Below are 24,800 nucleotides of genomic sequence, written 5' to 3'. Positions count from 1 at the left end.
AGGACCGGGTTGACTGGCGGAACATAGGAGAGGCCTTTGTCCTGCAGTGGACGTAGTCAGGCTTATGATGATGATGATGATGATGATGACCTCAAATTTTGAAACTAACGCAAAATTCACTACGACTCGAAAGAAACAGAATTGTCGCAAGCATGACTTCAAGCACGCTAAATGTAGTGACTCTGTCGCTAAGTTAACAGCACTGATTGCACCAAGTGCTGTAGTTCATAAAGTTTCATCTAACAAATAAAAGTCGTGAGATAAAATTTATTGCTTTGTTTTCTTTGAAGAAAGTGTGCATCTATCATTTTAAGCATGCCTTTCTGGAAGACATTGTATTATTTTTGTAGGTAAAGAAGCACTTTCCTGAGCTGCGAGCTGTCACTGGCCACCTTGGCCGCACGTTTTTCGGCTTTTTCATGAAGTTCCAGGAGGTCGTGCAGCACTGCGCTTGCTGGGTGCTTTTTACTTTCCATTCGCGGTTTGTGCTGCCGCTTGTACTGCTAGTACTAGGGCCTGCTGCTTTCCTTGGGTGTACGCTACGGAATTCTCATTCACGCTGGTTTCAGGGTCAGGTCTCACAGTGGTTTCACTCTCCTCTGTGTCAAGTACAGCCACAACCCCACTGTCTGCTGGTGCTTTGTCAACTACTGGCACCTGTGCACGACAGGAAAATAAAACATGTATTAACAAGAGTGCACTTGTTTACAGCTCGTTAGCAAGAAATGTCTTTGATTGGACATGGACTTGTTACAGCAATCGGTAAAATATATGGATTATTTTAAATGAAATATACTGTGGCCATATGCATGAGCTTGAATATAACGAATTGCAGCCTCTATTGCTATTTGGTGATTGTAATGTGGTAAATGTTTGGTGTTAAGGCAATAAACAATGACATTTTCGATGGCCTGCTTGATCAATTTTAACTGTGACGCTCTAGCAACATCACATGCAATATTGTATAGCATACTGAGAACACACGCCAAGTTGGCTATTAGCAAACACATGTTACTAGATGTAGCGTAATGGTGAAAACAGCTGATTACCTCCAAATTTTCCTCGACCAGGTCACTGTCGTTGATTGGCAGTGATCCGAGAAAAGAATGCAGCTGCCAATAGAACGGCCATTCTATCCCTTCAGCTTAAGTGTTTGTGCCACAACGCCTCAATTTTCTGCAAAGAGTTTTCGTGGACACATAATTTTTTTAGCATATATACATGCATACGCACTAGTTTTACAGGCCAAACAAAAATCATTTCAAAGAAAGAAACTGCCAGGTGTACTTGGAAAAAAGTACTGACCTCCCCCTGAAGCCAGATACTGAAGGCATTCATATAACAAAGATAACAAGCACAGTTATACAGCAACACCACATTCATTGAACACAATACACACTCTGCTATAATTCGTTCATTTCCAATATATTTACTGCCTTCTAAAATAAACAACGGGCAAAGAAGTCTTTCATGGAAGAAGAATACACAGTGTTACCTAATGTTGATCACACTAGGTGCCTCGGCACGTTATAGTAATTCTGTGTTTGTTAAGCCTCCACTAACAGGACATGGACAAAAGGCCACCTGAACGCGTGCTTGGCCTTTTAGTTTGCGTAGGATTCACAATTTTTATTGCAGCTAGAAAAACGACAAAACCAGCCTGTATCTCGTTAATGGAAGACGTCATAGCTGTCATGAAGATTTTTCTTTTATTCATTTTATTTACTTGTTACTGTCAACCTCGTGCTTGAGGTAATTACAGGGAGTGTATCACATAATACCAGGTATTCACATAATAAAGCAGTATTCAAAGTAAAGATAAGTAAATTCTAGCAGGAACAAAATGCCATTTTTTTGTAAAGGTATATTTCCGTAGCGTGGACAAACCTGGACGCGTGTATACGGGGTACACTTTTAACTTGAGTCAGGGCCGGTTAGAACGTCCATTGGACCATTTGAAAAATAAAATTGCGCAAATTCGAGAGCGCACTCGGCCCAGAAGATTCACATCCAACATGTGGTTACCACTTTGTGAAGGTGAAGGCCTAGTTACACAGGCCAGTCTTCCGTGCCAGTGCCTAAACACGTCCGATAAATTGGCAGCAGTGATACAGAAAAATACCAAAAACACCGCTCACCGGTACTGCCTGTATACTGCCTGTATACGCCTGTATACGGGCTCTATATACTATGTACAATGGGAAGCCGCTGTATGTGGGAAGCTGTAGTGTCGAATCTATATATTATCAGTGATAATTAAAAACGCAAGAATTTGACAAAAAAAAACGCTGTTAGGAAAACTATGTTTTTTTCAAGCAAATATATAAAACAGGGGTCTCGAACTCCAATCAATTAGTGGGCCGCGGTTGTGAAACTTAGTGCTCTGATGTGCCGGAGCGAGGGAAAATGGTTGGCGCTATATTGTCGAGTTTCGTACAAAATTTCTGCTTGCGTTGTGATTTAAAAGAAAGACTTCGTTATATTTTAAATATTGGTCATTTTTGGAGGCGCTTTGCCGTCACGGTTTGGGCAACCTATCGATAATGATCACCATAATGACAGAAATCTAGACGCGAATCCATAATTATAACCTGTTCTTTTCTACGGCTATGTTAAGAGGTGATGTTCCACGGTAATGTTTTAAAAAGTGATGACCAGATGAGGGGCCCATATAGAATATGCTTGACACTAGTATATCTGTGTGGCTCAGGAATATTAAAGGAAATATTGGGGACGAAAGCAGTCATCTGTGGGCTGAGTCACTAGCGAGAGTTTCTCGGATGGCGTGTGCAAAATTCCTGATATAGACAATTCAAACTACAATAAAGTGTACCATAGAGCGTACCACTAGTTGTGAAAGCTGTTCAAGGGCAATGATGTGGCCCAAACTGGGATGGCGTAGAGGCTGCCGAGGCAGCTTTTAACATTGGAAAACAGAGAAAGTACGAGATATCGATAGTGCGTGGCAGAAACACTGCACTCGGAATGGGTGGGCTGTCGAGCTGCGACGCATATGTCGCGCGCCTCCATTCAAGGACAGCGTTTGCGAAACGCATCAGTTGAAGTATGAGTTTACAAAGTTCCATCACATTATCAGGAAAGCTGGGTCAGTACATTGTAATATAACATACAAGCTCAATATAATTTTGCCGTTGAATTCTCCCGAAATGGTAGCTCCAAGAGTTTGCGAATACAACCAGCACATGCCAACAAGATATGTATTTATTTATTTACAAGTACCTTACAGGCCTCGCAGAGGCATTGTGTAAGGGGGGTCGATACAAAGTAATAACAAATTGGGTCAGTAACAGTAACAAGTCAGTAAGAACAATGTAGTACGTCAACAACAGCAAAAATATATCCAAGTACAGAAGTAGTTGTATGTATTCCACATGAATAGGTAAGTTTAAAACATGTAAAAGAAATGCAATAGCGTGTTGGACAGAGCAAAATGAAGCGTAGTGAAACAGACTACGCAGTTTACCGTGCTTGTTTGGGTTAATGAACAAAACTTTCAACAACAGCTTCACTGTGATGATGAAAATAAAAAGAAAAAGGGGATACATGAAACCCGGGAGTAAGTGGACCAGCTAAGCATTATCAGTGAATTGGTTGAGAAGATGCTCGCGAAATTTATTGTGATTACGCTGGAAGGTGATGCTGTTTGGAAGATCATTCCACAGTCGTAAGGCACGCGGGAGTGACGAGTAGTTAAAAGCGTAAGTGGTGCCGTAGAGGCGGGTGTAGCTGAAGTCATTGTGCAACCTGTGCGATAAGTGAGAGGAAAGTTGTAATTGCGCTAGCGGTGATCGAGTGGCATAGGTATATTTATGAAAGAAAGAGAAAAGTGCCATGTCACGACGAATTGCTAATGGATGGAGTGAAAGTTCGAGCTTTAGCTGGGTTACACTTGACAAGTTGTTATAATTCCGCGTGATAAAACGACAAGCCCTGTTCTGAATAGCTTCTAACTTCTGTAAAAAATATCTTTGGTGAGGTGACCAAATGGATGATGCGTACTCTAACTTGGGCCGGACAAATGCTTGGTAGGCTAGTTTACGTACGTGAGGAGTAGTGGATTTTAGGTTGGGAGGAAGATACCCCAATGATCTTGAAGCATTAGCAGAAATGGTAGTTATATGGTCGACCCAGGAAAGATTTTGTGTGAGGTGAACGCCTAGATACTTGTACCCTGTGCTTCTAGCCAATCTGTTGTTACTGATGTTGTAAGGAAAAAGCGAACAAGCTGATTTACGGGTAAATGACATAATTTTACATTTTGAAATGTCAACAGTCATTAGCCATGTTTGACATCAGTTGTTGATGCGATCCCGGTCACTTTGGAGGAATTGGTGGTCATCCACACTTTTTATAGAGCGATAAACAATGCAGTCGTCAGCAAATACACGTATACTAGATGATATATTATTCGTCAGGTCATTAATGTAAATTAGGAATAGTAAAGGACCAAGGATGCTACCTTGCGGTACCTCTAATGTGACATCGGAAGGAGGAGAGAAGTAATTATTAACAACGGTGAACTGCTGGCGGTTAGAGAGAAAGTTTTCTACCCATGACAAGGTTAGCGGATCTAATTTAAGCGCATAAAGTTTTGATATTAGTCGGCAATGTGCTATGCGATCGAATGCCTTAGAAAAGTCTAGAAAGGTGAAATCTATTTGTAAGTTAGCGTTCATGCTGTAATGAAGGTCAGTAGTGAAATCAAACAACTGTGACTCACAGGAGAAGCCTTTTCGAAATCCATGCTGGTTTGGGAAGAAGAAGTGATTCGATTCTAGGTGATCGTATATATGCGATGCGATAATGTGTTCCAGCATCTTGCAGCAAATGCATTTTAGTGAGATGGGGTGGTAATTTTCGTGCGAATGCTTACTTTTGAAAACGGGTACTACCTTTCCTATTTTCGAATCTGTGGGTAGTTAGCTTGTTGATAATGACTGTCTATAGATCTGAAGTAAGATGACGCTGGAAACTAAAATGGTATTCTTTAGTATTTTAGAATTTATTTTGTCGACACCGGAGGACGAGGACAGTGTAAGGTTATTGATCAAATGTACAAAGCCCTTAAGTGTAATGTTAACAGGTGCCATGTGGTGGTAATCGAAATCGTGGATGTAAGGGATGCTGGATTTATCTTCTTTGGTAAAAACAGATGTAAAAAACGTGTTTAGTTTAATGGGAATGTCAGCATCCGGGGATGAAATGTTGTAAGCGTTATGTATTGAAATATCATTACTCAAGCTACGTTGACCTATCGTTTTCCAGAATTTACTAGGATTATTTTTTAGTAGTGCGGGAAGGTCTTCGGAAAAATACTTCTGAAATATACTTCTGAAATATACAAAAAAGGCCTTTCATGATTGAGAAATTGGGGGCAGCAGAATCATGGCGCGATAATGCTAGACGTATCCTTTCTTTCTCTCTCACCCCTTCTCTCTTCCTTTCTATTTTTCTTAATTTCATTCTTTTCACTCCGTTATTAGATTGCCAAAATGTAGCTATTAGTATCAGAATGTCCTTACCATCTCACGTTTTTCCCCCCTCTCTCTGATTTTCAGAGTATTGCGACAAATTTGAGCAATAGGTGTCTTTCGTCCTTGGCAATGCAACAATGCGTATGAGACCTCCCGCGGTTCATTTGCCCGACAGATTGCAAAGGCACGGAACAGAATCAAGCACCAAAATGGGCCGCTTAGAACGAGCCTTTTCTTTTTCGTTTCTTTAAATTTTTACTCTAGAGTAATCTCTTTCTCGTTACCTTCGTGACAGTTATTTGAGTTTTTTCTCAATGATTTATTCTTTATTTATGAAAGAAATTGACTGTTATACCCTTGAATGAGACCATCTTGTACAAGCCACTTAAAACGCACCTTGTTTGAATTGCTCTTTGTGTGTGACTGCGTTATTTCTTCAGCGCGTTGTCCGACCCCCGTAAGAGGCACACATTCACCCTCCTTTTGTGCTTACTCAATGTAAAAACCTTGCGCTGCGCTTCTCTTTATTAGGTGTAATCTGTCAGCTCGAGATTGCGGGGCTCTCATCATTATTGAAAGTCACGAAGACGCAGAGAATAAATAACAACAATGAAAAAAAACATGCGTGATCATAATGAGAAGATCGGCAGAGAGGAGACTGACACTGTTTCGTCTTCGAAAGACTTTTCTCAGCAAAGGTCACATGGTGCCTCGGAAAGAATATTAAAAGAATGTCTTGCCACATTATCGTTTTCGCAGTACTCCTGCTACCATGTGGTTTCACAAGTGAGAAAAAGAGAAGCTCGAGAGACGCAATAAGCCTGAACAACAAAAAAAAATATGTGTAATATATGTTTCATCGCGCGTCTTGCTACCATTTAGCTCTCAGATAAAGAACCTCGTCAGTGCAGAGGACTATGGGTGCCCCCGCCAGGACATGTATTCGGTGGGATCCCAGCGGGAAGTCCAATAACGCCGACATGGAATAAAAGGGCAAAAAAATCGTCTTTACGGCCTTTTGATGTGCTTCATTTTCTGCGCAGTGATCAAGTCAGGTGCAGCAAAGGTCGCCGCAGGGAGCGCCCACCACAGTGGGTAAGTTGTAATGACTTACGCAGGCAACGTTGTGGCTTTTTATATAAGAAAATGAAAATAAAAGAATGAACGCTCGGTAGAGGGCGAGATTTTATCTACAAGATGGACAGTCGGTCCAATGGATTGATGAAAATGTTGCTAACGTAGAACCGAAAGCAGAGGAGATTTAAATTCAAGAAAAAAATCGAGGACATCGGCCTTCTGCGCGCGGGGTCCATTATCAGCTTTGTGTGATCATCGCCTCCTCTATTCCTTGGTGTGATTTACATGAGAGATAACGCTTAGCATCAGCAAAGCATTGGAGCCATGTCTGCCCTTGAAGGGACACTGAAGCAGTTATGCATTCGCGAAACCTCTTACATGCCTATGACGGTATTGTTTCGCAAATTTTGAATAAATAACAATGGTATAAGCGAGCAAATTTTGGCCGAGGGAATGCCGCTTGGAGCGCGCTGAGCGCAGGGGTGGAGCAAGCGAGAGAGAGACATGCGGGGCGGTGACGTCAGTGGCGGCATCTAACCGGGCGGCCGCGGCCGCTCAGTGTTGGTTCAACCTGTTAGCTTCCAAATTGTGCGTCGTTTCTGCTGACATTCCTTGCCTAAAGAACCATCAGTTGTGCCTGTTCGTAGGGTTTCTCGCATCGTTCTCTTCTTCTGGTTAATAATTTTCGCCCTCTGGCATTCACTACTTGTGTTTCTGCGGGGTCGAAGTGGACTCTCGAGGACGAATAGCTGCCCGGCATATGGCTACCGCAGCACTTTCCGTCGCGATCACGTAGCTTTTCACAGGTTTCCTCGAGATCCGAAGAAGGCGGGGAAATGGGTCCCTGCAGCTAAAGAAAAAAAGACTTCAAACCTTCAAGATAAAGTCACTGGGATTAACTATCAAGTGCGTGCGACTGAACTTGTGTTTTCGCACTTGAGGCGGTCCTTGCAGCCACCACGAGTTGCCTTCGTGGAAAGAAAACTGAGGCAAGGCTGTAAGACAACTTATGTGCCATAGCAGAGCGTAGATATTTGGTGAGCCCGCGCTTACCGCAGCCGTGATCAGCTCTCAGTGTTTCCTCGCTTCCCCGACGCTCACTTCGAATCTCTACAGATGGTTTCAAGGTTTCAAGCGTTGTACCTCAAAGAACTACCGGTCGGCTCATTTACCAGCACCCAACGGCGAAACTGAAAATACGTCTTCAACTTTTTTATGAGGCTAAAGATAAAGATCTATATGGACAGATAAAGATCCATACGGATAAAGATCCATACGGAAAGTTTCATAAAGATCCATACGGAAAGTTCAAGGAAGTCTCTTATAACATCTGTGTAGCTAAAAAAAACACATTTATCTGAATATATTTTGCCAAGGGAAAAAAAGTTTGTAAAATCTGCGTACCATTTTCTAAAGCTCTTCTTGCTCACCGATGCTATTAAGGCACATTGGCATACAAAACCAGTTGTCACTAAGAGCCTGTGTAAACAGTGAAAGGGTCCATAGAAAGCGCTGATCGCGAGCCGTTACGCAGACAGCGTTCCTCGTCGTTTTGCTAGATCTGGGACCCAATAAGCCGCTATCTCTCTGTTTCAGGGACAGCTTGCGATTGCCCCTTTAATTATATTCATTAGAGCCAGTCTTGATCACCAAGGAAAATGAACATGTAACACTAGCGCTTTGTTTCAATCCGGAGTGGGCTAATATTTCTTAATTTCAAAATCCAAAATCATCAATGCATTGATGCAACGATCACTCGTACGATAACCCAGACAACAATTATTTGTCACCATAGTATTTGATCCCTGTTGAATGCCACCGCATGAATTGAAATCGTACTCCAACATGTAAGCGTATACAGGGCTTATGTTTACGTATTTATTATTCCAATGACCCTTGCGTCCCGATATGTTTACTGATTTATTATTTAGAAGGTGTAGGAGATGGGAACTATTCTTCATCAAGCAAGTGAAGTGGTGCATTTCTGTAATCCACCTTTGTCGCTTAGTGGCTACGGAGTCGCGCTGCTAAACTCCAGGAAGTGGGTTCGATTTCGGTGCCCTGTGGTCTCATAAGGATTGGGGTGAAATTCAAGAATTGCCGAGTACATATATTCAGGGGCCCGTGAACACGCACCAACAGGTCAGAATTATTCCCAAGCCCTTCCTCACAGCGTGACACACGATCGTGCAGGTGTTTTACAGCGAAAGCTGTTATGAGATCACAACTCGGGTCACGCACAGTTGTCCACCGCCGCGCCGGTATGCATAAAGTACTCTATAAACATACCTTCACATTTGACCTTGAAGGAGCCGACAGTGGTAAAATTAACAAGGAATCCGCATGCTTTGCCGCCTATAAGCGAACGAAAAATTGTGTGACGAGCACCATTGATGTAATAACATTTTTCACTTGGCGACAGCGTAACGCCTCTCCGGGAGCCATAAGCACTTGAACCAGGCAATTTCAGGCCGCAATTCCACATCCGAGGACAAGGAGTTGACTGTGTACAGATGTATGGACTAGCGGGCCGTTATTTATGAGAACCTTTTGCAATTTATTCAATTCCCTAGCGCTTAATCTTGTAATCATATTTCAAGCGCGACACGACAATTGTGTAGCCTGTATCACCTACACAAGTTCGAGTGCATCAGCTGCAAAGAATGATAAATGAAGCACCTGTCTGTGGTCATATATAATGGGCTCACGCGTTTCATGCAATATAAAAGCTCAGCGTCTGTGCTCCCACTCGTGTTTTAGGTGACAACTGCTTTACCTGGATGAAGTTTTGCCAAAATAATTGTATTCGTTATCTGTCGCATTTCCCACCATGATAGGCTACTTATTAGCGTTTTTGACTTCTGACCAAAGGTCGCGGGATAAAAATCAGGCCACGGGGACTGTATTTCCTTGAATCAAAAAGATACAAAGACCTGAGGGCTTGGATAACGTGACCGTTGACAACCCTAGGTGGTCGTGATTTCCGGAGACCTCCACCACTTTTTCTCATAATCATATTATTTTGAGACGTAAAACCTCGCCAATGATTCTTGTCAACCACTTCCACTGCTCTATTCTTCACTGGCGCTCCAACAATAAGCTGTTGATGTAAAAGTGAGTATTTTTTTTATTTAGCAACGGTAAACTTAATTCTGCATAAAAATAAATATTCACTTCGAAGGCTGCAAAGGCTAGTGCCTATGATAACAAAATCTGACTAGGAAAACACAAAAACTAATTCTTGATTCTGCTTTGCTTTATGTTACTGCATGGTTAGACATAGGAAGGTCACTTTTCGAAAACAATGGGCTGTTTGTTTGTTTGTGGCCTGTCAACTCTGGCACATACCCACTGTGAGGAATGTGCCCAGAAAATCAGCTTGCTAAATTTAGTTTTTTTTTCCTTTTTTTCAAATAACGTAAGGTGATGCTAAATAAAGCGCCTGAGTATCAATATTTTTACGTTTTCCCACAGAAGCTTCTTGATAAACTAAGGAGGGGTTGTACTTAAAGGGATTGTAGTAGTCCAATGTCAAAATGTAAGTCCAAATAAAACTGGAAATAACAATCGCTATATCGGGCTGCAAATATTTTTTGCCAGGTATGGACTTCAGTTTTTTGGGCTTTTGGCTACGCCATCTCGTCAGACCTGGCAACACTGGGGAGAAGACAAACAGAGTAGTGGTGACTGTAACTGTAATGCCTTCGTGACAGCTGGAATCATAAAGGCAATACGGTCACCATTACTATTTTTTCTCAGTTTTCATCTTCTCTCTGCAAGATCTGTACCTCTGCGTCTTCTTTTCGGTCGGCTTCTTTACTATAAACTTTGGCATTGTTTTGACCACTTGGCCACAGCGCAGCATGCACTCGCCACATACGAACTAAAAAATAAAGTAAAATATTAAAGTGTACTGCGTGCTGTAGGCACAAAAACGCAAGAAAAAACACGAAAAAAGATATGCACGTTTCATTCTGTAACCAACTCACAACTAAAGAATTATGACTTGAGACATTTATTACATCTTAAGCTTCTCGAAGTACTGTTTGACGCATATTTCTCCATGTTCCAATTTTCGTACCAATACCACTTCATTGCAGGAAACGCATGAGACTGTGACATGTGAATGGTTTGCGCTGAAACGTAAAGGGATACTTTAACTGCTACATTCCTTTCACAGCTGATCTCGGCAAAACTCGGCCTCGGCCTGAAGCGTACTTGTGGCTTTGGATCTTATAATGCCTCATCGAGCGAGTTTGTCTCCGTTACACAAGAAATTGCCATTTACTGAAGCAGGTAGGCCATTTATCTCGTTCATATGCTGACAGCAGAGAAACAGCGCCGGTCACGGTGGTGCAGGAGAGCGTCCCTGTAATCGATTATATTCGTCGACTGCAGTGAATACCACAGTATCAACTACGCGCTTGCCACACCCTGATTCTCCACCTCTTTTGTCATCCGTGGCTGAGGAGACTGTATTAAGAAGTGAAGAAGGTAGGTATGAAGGCTCTATGGATGTAGTAACTATTGGATCTAGGACTGTACTCTTCAAGAAAGAGAGAAAAAGTCAAGCTAACGAAGTTTCACCGGCTTTTCCTTCCTACAAGGTGGTAGGGAAATTGAGGGGAAAGGAAGAGATTGTCCATTTTCAGTGTAGCAAAACCAAGTGCCGATGGCCACGTGAGAAACGAGAAAAAAGGGTAAAAACTGTCAGCCATTAAACAAACCTTCTGCGGAAACTATTAGGAACTTCATTTTCAAGGAACTGCGACCCTGAACTTTATATTTCTAGCAGGTAAACCACACAGCGAAGGTAAGCAGATCGCCCTCATAGTCCATTCACTGATAGAGGTGATTTCTTCACATGCTTTTCAGTATGACGGCGACACCACCTTCTACAAGTACGTACATTACAGATTCAAGACACCCTATATCCAGTGCTTCCATGCCTTGAGTGCGCCTATTGAAAAAATCTCCAATAGCAGTATCGATGTACTGCAAAATGCGAGACTTCCATGCATTGTATTACATCAATAAACCACTACGGCTTCCCTAGTAATTTGACGTCGTGACCTACCTTTATTACGACTATTGTCCACTGATGCCCTCAAGAACTGTTGCGCTACTTTAGAAAGCGTTTGACGAGCGGCGTCCACCTCTAAGTAGTCACTTATGTCTTCGTAGACATTGCAGATTTTTCCGTCAAAAGCGAAGCACCACACCATGCCAAAGATACATACTCAAAGCTCAGCAGCCTACTTCTGCAGGCCTCAGTGACAAACCGTTGTGCCAAAACGCAAGCTCGGGTGAAGCGCCAGTGCTCATTTTTAATGTCGGTAGTCTTTCTTGAGGACATTCGATGAAAAAATTTTGACCTGTCTGTCTGTCTGTTCTTTTGTCTGTTTGTCCGCCCTTGCCGATACCGCAAACGGCACCAAACGGCCAACCTCGCCTGCAGCGCCCAGCAATATTGCTCAAAATTCAGCGTTCATACTTGTGCAAGTGTCAATTAAAAAGCAATTATTGCGCATATCTGACGCACCATAACAACACGTCGATGTTTTGTATGTGTGCCTTTATACTATAGAAGACACGCACAAGTAATTCTGAGGACCGTAGTGTTTATCACGCTGCTCTGACAGTGCAACACGATACTCAAAAAGGTAAGTGCTTCCAACGCTTTTCTAAGACGACCTGGTGCTGGCACCTGCCCGTCTCTTTGCATTATACACCTTATCACTTCCGAGACAGGGGCGCATCTTTCTCCGAGAGCACGCACGTCTTCCTTCGCTTTCGAACTGCCAGATGGCGCTCGTGTCTAACATGGTTCTATGCGCTCGTTCACCTCCGCTACACGCTCGAGGCACTAACGCAGTGCCTCCAGAATACCATTCACCAATTTTCTTGCGCAGATCATCAAATAAAGGTTTTGTTCACTCTCTCCAGACGCAAGACTATCGTCTGTCGACGACTTATGAAGTGTAACATGCGGAATTGGGGCAAACGTTTTTTCTTTTTCTCCTTTATTGCGAACAGTCTTGGTTGCTTTCTGCCGTTGTCACCGTGGGCGTCGTCCTTCACGTATATGTCTTGCTAACGGCTTAGAGAGCACACAGTCAAGCAAGCCAACGGGAGAAGCTCGAGAGTCCAACCCACAACAACCACGTTGTCGTCTTCTTCATTTGGGTGCCAATTCAGCTGTGTCGGTGCGACAGTTACATACACGTATCATCACCCCGGCCCGTAAGGCACCGTCTCAGTGCCTGTTAAATGAGCGAGTTGGCATTGTAGGGCTTGAGACGAGAAACGTGGACTACTTCCGTTCTGGGTGCAGCAGCTGATGAGTTTGTGGTAGCGGCAATCTCGTAGGTCACAGGTGTGACCTAACGAATGACTCGGTAGGGCCCAGCGTATCGCGATAGTAGTTTCTCGCAGAGGCCAACACGTCGAGATGGGAGCCACAGGAGAACAAGAGATCCCGCAGAAAAAATGGCATCTCAATGTCGACGGTCATAAAGGGAATTCTGTGCTGTCTGCGACGACGATAACCGAGCACGCGCTACCGCGCGTGCCATGGGGGCCCGGGGGATCGCATCCTGAGCGTACGAAGTGGAGGATGGGTGGTCTGTTGAAAGCAGTGTGTCGAATGGCAGTAAGGGATGGCGTCCGAAGAGTAGATAAAAAGGGGAGTAGCCCGCTGTTTCATGACGCAACGAGTTATAGGCGAAGGTTACAAACGGAAGAGCTATGTCCCAATCAGTGTGGTCGGTAGATACGTACATGGCAAGCATGTGTGTCAATGTGCGGTTTATGCGCTCCGTAAGGCCGTTATTCTGAGTGTGGTAAGATGTGGTGAAGTTGTGACGGGTAGCACAAGATCGGAGTAGATCATCAACCACACGAGATAGAAAGTAGCGACCACGGTTTGTTAGCAGGTGAGACGGAGCGCCATGCTGGAGAATAATCTCGTACAGCAGGAAGTTGGCAACGTTGGTTGCGCAGCTGGTTGGTAGCGCTCGAGTGATTGCATACCAAGTGGCATAGTCTGTGGCCACTGCAATTCATTTATTTCCAGTTGTAGAAGTAGAAAAGGGACCTAGCAAGTCCAACCCCACTCGATAACATGGCTCGGCTGGAACTTCAGTAGGTTGAAGAAGACCGGCAGGAGGAGTCGTAGGCTTCTTTCGGCGCTGGCAGAGGTCGCATGATGCGACGTAACGACGAACAGAGCGGTAGAGGCCCTTCCAGAATACTCGTCGTCAAATGCGGTCATAAGTTCTGGAGACTACTAGATGTCCAGAAGTTGGAGCGTCGTGGAATTGTCGCAGAACATCCTTTCGCAGGCGATGCGGTACGACGAGTAAAAGTTCCGCGCCGTCGGGGTGTAAGTTGTGGCGGTACAAAACGTTGGCTTGAAGTAGGTATCTGCTAAGAGAAGGGTCAGCATAACGCGATTGAAGGTGGTCAATGATGGTGAGGAGCGATGGATCTTGGTGCTGTTCGTCGGCCACGTTCAGAAAGTCAGTGATGGCTAAAACGCAGGCATCGGATTCTAAATCAGTGGAGCTAGGTGGATCAACGGGGTGCCGGGATAAGCAGTCAGCATCGCTGTGCAGCTTTCCAGATTTGTAAACAACCGAGAACGTGTACTCCTGTAATCGAAGTGCCCATCGGCCGAGTCTTCCTGTAGGGTCCTTAAGCGTCGACAGCCAGCAAAGCGCATGATGGTCCGTGATGGCTGCGAACGGACGTCCGTATAAGTACGGACGGAGTTTCACAATAGCCCAAACGAGGGCTAAGCATTCCCGCTCAGTGATGGAATAATTTTGTTCCGCTTGCGACAAAAGGCGGCTAGCGTAGGCTATCACACGGTTGGTGCCATTCTGTATCTGAGCGAGTACAGCACCAATGCCATGGCCGCTTGCATTGGTGCGAAGCTCTGTTCGAGCCGCTGGATCAAAATGAGCCAACACAGGTGGTGACGTGAGGGCGGTAATTAGTGACGCGAAGGAATGTTCTTGGTCTTTTCCCCAAGAAAAGGCCACATTCTTTTTGAGGAGATCCGTGAGGGGCCTAGCAATATCCGCGAACTTGAAGACAAAGCGGCGGAAGTATGAGCAGAGCCCAATAAAACTGCGAACTTCTTGTGTGGAACGCGGAACCGGGAATTCTCGGACTGCACGGACTTTGTCAGGGTCGGGTTGAACACCAGTGGTGTCAACAAGGTGGCCGAGTATTTCAATCTGCCGGCGTCCAAATGAGCATTTCGACGAATTGAGTTGGAGACCAGCGCAACGAAAAACGTCAAAAATTGCAGAGAGACGAAACAGGTGGCTTTCAAAGGAGGGCGAGAAAATGATTACGTCATTCAGATAGCAAAGGCAGGTCAACCATTTGAAACCGCGAAGAAGAGAGTACATCTTACGCTCAAAAGTAGCCGGGGCATTGCACAACCCAAAAGGCATGACCATGAATTGGTAAAGGCCGTCGGGTGTGATGAATGCTGTCTTCTCGCGGTCGTGGTCGTCGACCGAAATTTGCCAGTATCCGCATCGAAGGTCGAGGGACGAGAAATAGTTGGCGCCGTGGAGGCAGTCGAGCGCATAATTGGTGTGGGGTAAAGTATAAACGTTCTTCTTGGTGATCCGATTCAGGTGGCGATAGTCGACGCAAAAGCGACAGGTGGTGTCCTTCTTTTTAACTAAGACCACAGGGGATGCCCAAGGACTCGATGAAGGCTCAATGACGTCTTTACTCAGCATTTTTTCGACCTCCGTCTGTATAACTTGGCGCTCAGCATGTGACACGCAATAAAGGCGTTTGTGGACTGGAATGGCGTCACCGGTGTCGATATGGTGGGTTACGGCACTTGTGCGGCCCAAGGGACGGTCGTCGACGTCAAAGATATCCAGGTAAGAAAATAGAACACCCCGGAGCACTGCAACTTGGAATGGTAAGAGGTCACTGGATATCATTTTTTCGAGGAACGCCTTATATTGCGACGTGATGACAGGTTTCACGATGGTCTTAGTGTCAGGGGTAAAAGAACAAATCGAACATTCATCAAGGGTGGAAAGATTGGCTAAAGTGATGCCTTGGAGAAGAACTTTGGTCGACATAGAGAAGTTCAGAACTGGAAGTAGCACCATGTTGTTAGCAACAACCACTATATATACAAGGAAGGATGCGCTAGTCTCCTCTTTCTGCGCAGCAAACACCGCCTTTCCAGCCGGGCTCGTCTGCGCGCGCACTTATCTCGCCAGCGAACAAGCGGAGGAGGGTCTTATGTGGTTGCCGTGTATTGCGGCAACAACCAGGGCGCGCCCTGTGTCCTCGCAGCGGGCGGGAGCTTCTACGCGCGGCGCTATCAACACGAAAAAAACGGTGCCAAAGGTTTACCGGGAGCGGCTGTATTCTCTTACAACAGCTTTTGTATAGTTCCGTGAGATCGGATCTAAATGAGTTGACAGGTAGATTCACTTCGTATATCAACGCCGTGATTACGCACGAGCCTTGTTGTGGTAATCTACTGTGTCCGCGCCACAGGAAACTTGGTTACTTGACAAGCGCATGTCTACCACAGCTAGTATTGATATTTAAAATACTAGCCTTCTGCGTAAAATATTCCAAAATGTTACTGACACATTCATTGCTTCTTCCTTTTAGTGCAACAGTAAATATTTTATTCTGTTCTAAAATTCTTTATTTTTTCTACCCCATCATTTTCGCCCTGTGCAGGACAGCAAACTGAACTTGCGTCTGGTTGGCCTGCCTGCCTCTACTGCCGCTCCCTCCTCTGTCACTCTTTTTCTTTCTATTTGTGCATATGGCATGAGGTGCATTTTCCAAGAAAAAAGCGATGAACAGGTGGCATATTTACGGTCCTAGGTGTGTTTTAAGCGTGCTGTCTACCATGACGGCGCTAAATTTTATGTCAAAAGTTTGAAAGCCCAATAGCAGGCGTACCGTGTATCACCTGCCAAGCGCTCGAAGCCACCTCTCAAACTCCCTGGCCTGCTGACAGCGTTACACATTTTATTTGCGTTTCATGGATTTTTACGGCTACTTTCATAGAGCGTGAAAGAATGTTTAAGATGTCTCCATTGCTAGAGAAAATTTAATACTGGATTTCTTTTTCTTGCTGTTTAACTCTAAACGATTTTATGATGCTTTTTCACCATTGCACTCGTCCTTCGCACAGCCCATGCACTTACTGGCCGCAACACCTGACAGCTTATAAGAAGCAAGGAGACAAAACTGCCAGCGAACTCGGCCTTCATTTTTTGTTTCATGTAAATCTTCCCAGGTGCCGTACTGCTATAGTACCAGAAACAAAAACAAACCAAGAAAGACAAAAGTTTCCGGCTTTTTTCCTCCTATGCAGGTGTCACCTCGGACACAAGTTCGTCTTCACCGGAACGACAGCTGTCAAACTAAGGCGCCACGCGTGTCTCTGATGCCTCGTGCGCACTTTTAAATAAGGTATACATAGCCGGCTCCACGGGCATCTAATGTTGAAATACCATGACGACAAGCCTTGAGGGGTTGACGCTCCTATTAACAGCAAAAGTAAAAGAAAACAAGATCAGTTATGATTGAATGGGAGGGAGCTGTAGGAAAGACTGACAGAGACGCAGTAGGTAAACGGACAAACGCGTTCGGGCAATATCTGCAAAAAAAACATAGTGTATTCAGATGCATTTTTGTATAGCGCAAAAGTCACAAGGGAAACCAAATGTATACCCATCGCTTCAGCGTGACATGAAAACCACCTCCTGTCAAACTAAGGAAACTCAGTGTGGAAGAGGCAGGGGAGGCATGTGCTGCCGGAGATTTCAACAATCTTCATTGTGGGTGCAAAGTTCCTTTAGGTGTCTCTTGAGGGAGTAGAAAGTGTTTTACAGTGCCCAGTTTTAATATAGGGAGTACATACCATATTCCCTCAAATGTACCTCGCGACCAAACGCAACCACGACTGTAACGCGAGGGGGAACTTTTCATTGGGTCCAGAAAAAAGAACAACATGGAAAAGAAAAAGAGCAACAGTTTTGAATTCGATAGTAATGCCACGGTCGACTTAGGACACCGAAAATGTGGACGAAAAAATCTCGCACCATATTCGAGTGAATACCGCATTGATCAGATTTTCCGTGTCGTAACATAGAATTGTTTGTTCCCTTTGTGAACTAAAAAAACTCAAGAAAAAAGATCCGAAAACACTGCAGGTTTCGTGTGGGCAATGTCTATGCCTAGTTTTATGTCTTTGAAGGCATAAGCCATTTATTTCATTTGTTCTTTTTTTTGATGGCTCATTACTTGTTATAGCGCTGCAATATGCGTTTATAACAGTTATAATTGATGGTTCGAACTCTACAATACTATCACAAAAAAACTGCTCTTTGTGCGGGGATCACGGAAACTGCAGCCATGATCCGCGCTCAAAGAGCAGTTTCTTTTTTCTGTGTATCTTTGCCTTATGACACAACCAAGTTCCAAAAAGGGTGAGGACAAGTGCATGCTTTCAAAGCACGTGCGCACAAAACTATTTTAAATGAGAAAGTGTTTTGCGCCGTGGTCCACCACAGCTCCACTGACGTATTTCCGTCACGGATATGATGTAATAATTAAAAGTAACTGATTACAAAAAAACAGTGGCCCCGCCGCGGTGGTCTAGTGGCTAAGGTACTCGGCTGCTGACCCGCAGGTAGCGGGTTCAAGTTCCGGCTGCGGCGGCTGCATTTCCGATGGAGGCGGAAATGTTGTAGGCCCGTGTGTTCAGATTTGGGTGCACTTTAAAGAACCCCGGGTGGTCTAAATTTCCGGAGCCCTCCACTACGGCGTCTCTCATAATCATTTGGTGGTTTCGGGACGTTAAATCCCACAAATCAATCAATCAAGAAAAAAAGTGGCCCCGTATCTGCATGTTCGACTGCGAATGTCGTCGAAAGACGATAGTCTTCAGTCTCGAAAGCATGAATAAAACATTTATTTTTTTATGTTTTGAGAGAAAATTGTTAATGGGGATTTTAGAGGCACTGCGTGAGACATGAGCGCCATCTCGCGGTAATCTCGGAAGACTAAAGGCGCGCGCACAGCGTGAGCGCCTAATCTTGGAGGCCATATTTTGGAGATTTCAAGGTACGTGGCAACACCACATCGTCTTAGCAAAGCGTAGGAAGGTCGCCTTTTCGTGCATAATATAACATTGTTAGCACACCATGATAAACGCTACAGCTCTAAGAATTACTTCTTGTGCCTTTTCTAGTATGGAGAAACATATTGCAGAACATTGATGTGTTCATATTGTGCCTCAGATATTCGCAATAATTGCTTTTTAATCGACAAGTACACGAGTATGAACGCAGAAACCTGAGCAATATTGGTGGACGCTGCGGATGAGGCCGCACTTGAGTCTTTTCATTTGACTAAAAGGCAAAGACAGACAGACCGACAGACAGACAGACCAAATTTTTGCGTTTGGCTACCCCGAGAAACACTATCGTATTTAAAAAAGGAGAAGGAAACAATCTGTTATGCGTAGTCGAACCAGCAACCTCTCGTTTCGCAGCGCGTGGCGCTAATGAATACGCCACAAAACGCACGATGTCGCGAAATACGCCATACGCCATTTGGCAATCCTCGTAGCTAGAAAAACATAACGGTGCTTTTGTTATCAATAGCAAGACAGTGCGACGGGATCACGTTGGACGCGTTCTAAATGTGTTCGCCTCCACTAAGCGCCACCTCCACGGAGCGTGGTTTCTCCTGCGCGTGCGCTTGTAAGACTCGTAATTCGGGAGTGGACGAAGGTCACTTCGATCGCTGCCACGACCGCGTTGGCGAAAGGAGCGCGCTGATGACACATTGTGAGAGTTGTTTGTGCTTGTTCTGTGTATACTTGTGTACTCATTTCGTGCGTGTTTGTTTCTGTTTGAATTGTGCGCTGTAAGTTTCGAGCTGTGACAGTCATTAGTCCGCGCTCGTCCTGCAGTATATTAACTTCGGGCGTGCTTTCTGCTTGAGGTGTGCGCTGAAAGTTTTGAGCTGCTTGCTGTGATTAGCATGAGTTTGCAACTTCTTTCTGTTGCTGAAACAATGCACAATAAACGCTCAACTATACCTATGTAAAGACACGTTTCCCATTCGTGTTATACTGATTTCTATATTGGGGGACCAGCCATATTTTTTGGCAAGTTTGTTTTATAGATATCTCGCTGACAGACAAAAAAGTGGTCGCTGTGCGTGATAGGTAATGTATTGGCCGGCTGTACTTACTTGTATTGTGAAAGGTTCCTTTTGAGTCTGTGCAGAAGTTTGGCACAATCGATGACGTGCGCTGACGTCACCAAAACAGCTACGTTGGAGTACCGATACATGGTGGGACGCGAACTATGTGATATCTCGGTAGTTATCAGTTCATAGCAGGCTGGCACCTCGGACATTCAAGCGCAGAGGCCTAATTACCTACCAGCGACGGCGTTAACACACAGCCACTAGTTAACTACCACGTGATTATACTGCCATGGACGTACTCTAACAGCCATGAGTCAAGTTGTGTGCCCATGAAGTGACGTGCAAGCTACCAACAAATAATTTTGATCTCTAGCTGGCGGGTTGCCTGTTCGCTTTATCACTGTCACAACGTGGCAATATGTTCCAAGGCTTCTTGTTCAGCTGACTTAGGTTTTTTTGGAATATTAATCGTAATTACAATATGTGGGGCTCTACATCCGAAAATGGTGGGCATGTTCTTCATTCTCTTCCTTCGCAGGTTTCTTTAACTTTAGCCAGCCGCTGTTACTAAGCACTTTTCCTGCATAATGATTGGCAGAATTATTTTGTGTGTGTGAGTGTGTGCGTCTGTTTGTGTGTGTGTCTGTCTGGATGTTTGTCTGTGTGCGAACCCCCACATGCACTTACGCAACTTTTTATTATTTATTTTCTTTCTTTATTGAACAAAACTGTAAGCCTTTGAGGTCCATACAAGAAATAATTAAAAAGTATAAATGGGCATGGGAACAACAAAACAAAACAAAAAATATGCTTTACTAGAGAATGCTTCAATAATAGATCAACAAAATCACCCGAAAGAAAAATGGCAAGAGTGGCATCGCACATCAAGAAACCTCATAAACTTACACAAGCTCCTGCCAACATTTACCTTATGAAGTACACGCCCATGTACAATCAAGAAGTTATTGCATTTTCGCAATAAGTTCATCCACCGATTGACATTTATTAATTTCATTTGGTGATGCGTTTCAAGTTTCTATAGCCCAAAAAAAACGATTATTTAAACATGTCGCATTTGGTCTGATGTGGCCTGATGTGTATTGTGACAAGTTCTGATGATATGACGGAGGAGTGTCTGCACGTAATATTGTTTGTTTATATTGTGTGGTCGTGATAAAGCTTAAAAAAGCTTCATTGCAGCCGCAACACGTCAACACGCAAGGGTAGGCAATGCTGCTTAATTTCTTGGTGCACTTGCGCTCTGTTATCGAGAATACTTCGAATATATGAATCTTGATGCTTTATTTTGTATACTTTCTAGTTGTTATATAACATCTTTTTGGTGTGCGCTCCGCACGATACCATCATGCTCAACAGTCGGCCTCACTAAAATTTGATATTTGGTTGATTTGACATGTGATGAAGCTGCAGACAGCTTTCTTCGCAAGAAAAAACCCAGTGTTCGGAAGGCCTTTGTGCAAATGTTTTCAGCGTGAACATGCCATTTCGTGTATTGAAGAAGAACGGCTATTTGGGCTAGTTGGTTGGAATTCATGGTAATAAGGGCTACAGCGCTCGTGTTGTCCTCTTTGCTTTCCTTGCCTCGCTTTTCGTTTCACTTTTCTTCTAGCACCTTCGTGCTCGCGCTGCAGCCCTCATTGCCATTTCATGTCTCTTGTAAAAATCACTCACAGATATTTACCGAGTCTGTCACTACTAAATCGTAACCCATAAGTCTATAATCGAAACTAAACATTGTATTTTTATGAGCTATGGTCATGCATTTAGTTTTGTTATCGTTGACTTCCATGTCCCACCTGTCACACCGATCAGTTAAGTGAATAATTTAATTTGAACTGATCATAAACTATCTGCACATAAGTGTAAATAACCAATTCACCGGCAAAGAGCCGTAATTTTACTCTCTTTTCTACGAAATCAGCGATATCATTATTGTAAATGAAAAATGATAGTGGTCCCAGCACACATCTTTTCGGCACTCCTGCCGGAAAGGTGTGTGCTGCCGGAACTTCGAGTTCACGAGAGTCATAAGTATTTATAGAAACGTAGTGAGTTTGGTTCGAAAGATATGCTGCTATCCATTCCACAATACTGTCTGCAAATCAAATAGACCTCATCTTCTCGATTATTTTGTGGTGCATGGCATGGTCAAAAGCATTTTAAAAATGAACAAAAATAGTTTCAGCTAGAAAATTTTAGGTAAATATATACACAAAGTTGTCTTTTATTCCTAAAAATTGAGTAATCATTGATAAACATTTTCTAAAGCCATGTTGCATAGCGTATAAAACGGTATTTTTGTTTGAATACGTTATGATAGTACAGCAGGTATGAGCCCGTACTAACACAACGCTCTCGTGCTAGACTAAAATTAGCCATACTAAATAATGGAGACGTTGGCGAAGGCAACCATTCATATCAATTTAAAGGCGACGTGTTTCATGTTGGCGTCATTGGGTACACATTGTACAAGCAAAAAACACCGGAAATCAGCAAAAGGAGGTACAAATAATCCCGCGCTTGTTAGAAAGCGTGGTGGGAGTCTTTCTTGTGTCTTTCCTTGCATATCCGTCGGCTTGCCTTCCAGCTTGTCTGACTTACGAGCGGGGGAAGCTTCGTGAATTATTTTGTCTTCTGAAGTACTGTTCTTCGATACAGGTAATGCTTGCCGATCCGAACGCCTGTCACGTTACTGTGAAAGTGACAGGCCGAAAGGGGCAGAATAATCAAGAATGGAAAGCCACTGTCGATTCAACCTCTCGTCCTCTCTAATTCATTTTCGTCGTGCATGCGTTGATCCATCGCATAAATTGAAACAAAACTTGGAATTCCTTCGAATTCAAAGCTTCTCGTCTGCATAGCATTAGCGTTCACAATAATATGGCTAGTTAGCCACGTAACACAATCAATTACCAGATTAGAGCAGTGAGTGCGACGCAATGAAGAAGCTTGTTCTCTATGAACAAAAGTTCGCGTAATGCGATCGGCGAAGGCCTCGATGAACGACCGAGTTATAAGCGAACACAAGAGAAGAAAAAAAAGCCAGCGGAGAGGGAAACTGCCTTCTCAGCACTCTACCTATTAATTTTATATATTGCGACAACTACAAAAAGGAAACGAAGCAAGAGACAATAAAACGAAGAGCTGACGCGCAGTCAGGCCATATTGCCTTTTTTTCCCTTGTCCATCGCCAACAAAGACCGATATCAGGTGCGCTCCTCTCAAGGGAAGCACCACCGTGTCCACACGAAGTAAGAAGACAGATCGCAGAAGGAGAGAGCGGCTCATTTTTTATGCGAAACCCGGTGAACTTTAATCACAGTTTGCCTGAGCCGGGTCAAATTTCTGCGACATCCGCCGGCGCGATCCCCAGAGCCCCGTCCCTTTTGCTGCTCGGCTGAGCACGCCTGTCTGAATTGCAGTGTAGAGACAGAAAGAGAGCCGCTCTGGCGAACGTTATTAATAATTTACCTGCTCATTCCTCCGGCTCAGGCGTCGCGGGCGCCGCTCTGGTGAACGGCTCTGTTTGTTCCTCACGCGTACACTATATTCACACGCTATAGGGCGGTTGCTTTACCGCGACCTTACTGCAATGTGCGTCTGTGTGCGTGTTTGTCAGGGTAAAAAAGAGATAGAGGGAGCTAATTGCTGGACGTGGTGAAATGCACTCCAATACGTGCGAAGCTGTTCGGAGCGCTTACTAAACAACTCAGATAGTTACTGTATTGCCAAACTCGAAAGTACGAATGAAAGCTTGCATGCGGTTGTTTCTTCGCACTAGTGCAACAGCTTGAGACTGGTTAAGCCTCGCTAACGACCTTTAATGTTCGCTGACACGTACTGTAGGTACACACCTGTTACGTTCTTCTCGTCCTCATGGAACCCCGCAGCACTTTTCATTAAAGCAACCGTCCCTTGTACGTGCTATCTTAGTTTTGCTCTTGATGCTTGAACGTGTATTGGATAGCTACTTGTTTCAAATTTTATCAGACCCAATCAACTAAGACTCCATCCTACAATCTATGTTGCAATATCTGCATCGTGGCTCTGCCCTCGGACACGCCAGTTTTTTCTCTTCAAGGTAACCTGCAAAGTGGGCTATTTTGTTGTTGCTTCAGTTATATGTAGGACTTGGAAGGCAAATAGGCTCATGAGTTATTGCGTAGTGCAGCAACTCAAGTTAATATTTAATCTGATTCTCGGGTATCTCAGTGGGAGCTGGAGCTTAGTAACTCAGCGCATAGTCTACACCCCCCTAGCAGTACGTCGATGCCACACAGGCCTTCCCTGGCAATGCCATCGTTGAACACCGACTCGGCGTGATTTATCGAACTTGCACTTATCGTTGTGTGCAGGCGCTCTGCGATACGGAGCCGCCTTCAAAGTTAGCACGCGCGCCCAAATTTTTTCCTCGCAATCGCTATGCGGACACATATAGGGTGTGTCTAAATACTCACCGTAGACGGCTAAATACACTGCTGAATGGACGGCGGTCATCTTAAGCCCCATTCCGATTCTCACGTATCCGGCAAAATGTACAGCTCCGAGAAGACCACATCGTAGACAAATACGATGCACGCTGCTTTGCTGTCTAAACAAGAAGCGGCTCAGCGAATTACTCAGATAAATCGGATCTCGCCGGAATGGCCGTCTGCACACAAGCAAACGCTTTTCCTGACGCTCTATGGGAGTAACGTTATTTTTTTTTTTAGATTTCAACACCAAATAAGCCAGAAAATGGAACTGTTTCGTTTATTTATTTTGGTTTTCTCTTCTCAATGCGAGGTGGCGCTTCGTCACGTAAAAGCCGCCCAGGCGTGTTCGAATATTCGGACAGCATAAGCTTGGTGCTGTCTTCTATAAGCAGTCTGCGTAGCCTGTCTACGTGCTAAGAATTGGAACACACCCACAATTGCTGAGTGGGCGCGTTGCGCATCGGGGACTAATCGACATTTCTCAGTTCTTGACATGTAA

General features: G+C 44.2%; 1 long non-coding RNA gene across 1 annotated transcript; it reads right to left on the bottom strand.

Annotated features, from left to right (window-relative positions):
- Positions 1 to 303: 303 nt before the first annotated feature.
- Positions 304 to 24,397, bottom strand: LOC142777251 (uncharacterized). The gene is made up of 3 exons (XR_012887991.1): positions 24,284 to 24,397; positions 1,050 to 1,176; positions 304 to 657 (listed from the first exon to the last, which is right to left on the bottom strand). It is a non-coding gene; the product is annotated as an uncharacterized LOC142777251 (long non-coding RNA).
- Between the last annotated feature and the right edge of the window lie 403 nt (positions 24,398 to 24,800).

Source organism: Rhipicephalus microplus, chromosome X, assembly GCF_043290135.1.
Source record: "Rhipicephalus microplus isolate Deutch F79 chromosome X, USDA_Rmic, whole genome shotgun sequence".
NCBI lineage: Eukaryota > Metazoa > Arthropoda > Arachnida > Ixodida > Ixodidae > Rhipicephalus > Rhipicephalus microplus.
The sequence above is the reverse complement of the archived record's forward strand: the minus strand, read 5'-3'. Positions and strand labels throughout refer to the sequence as shown.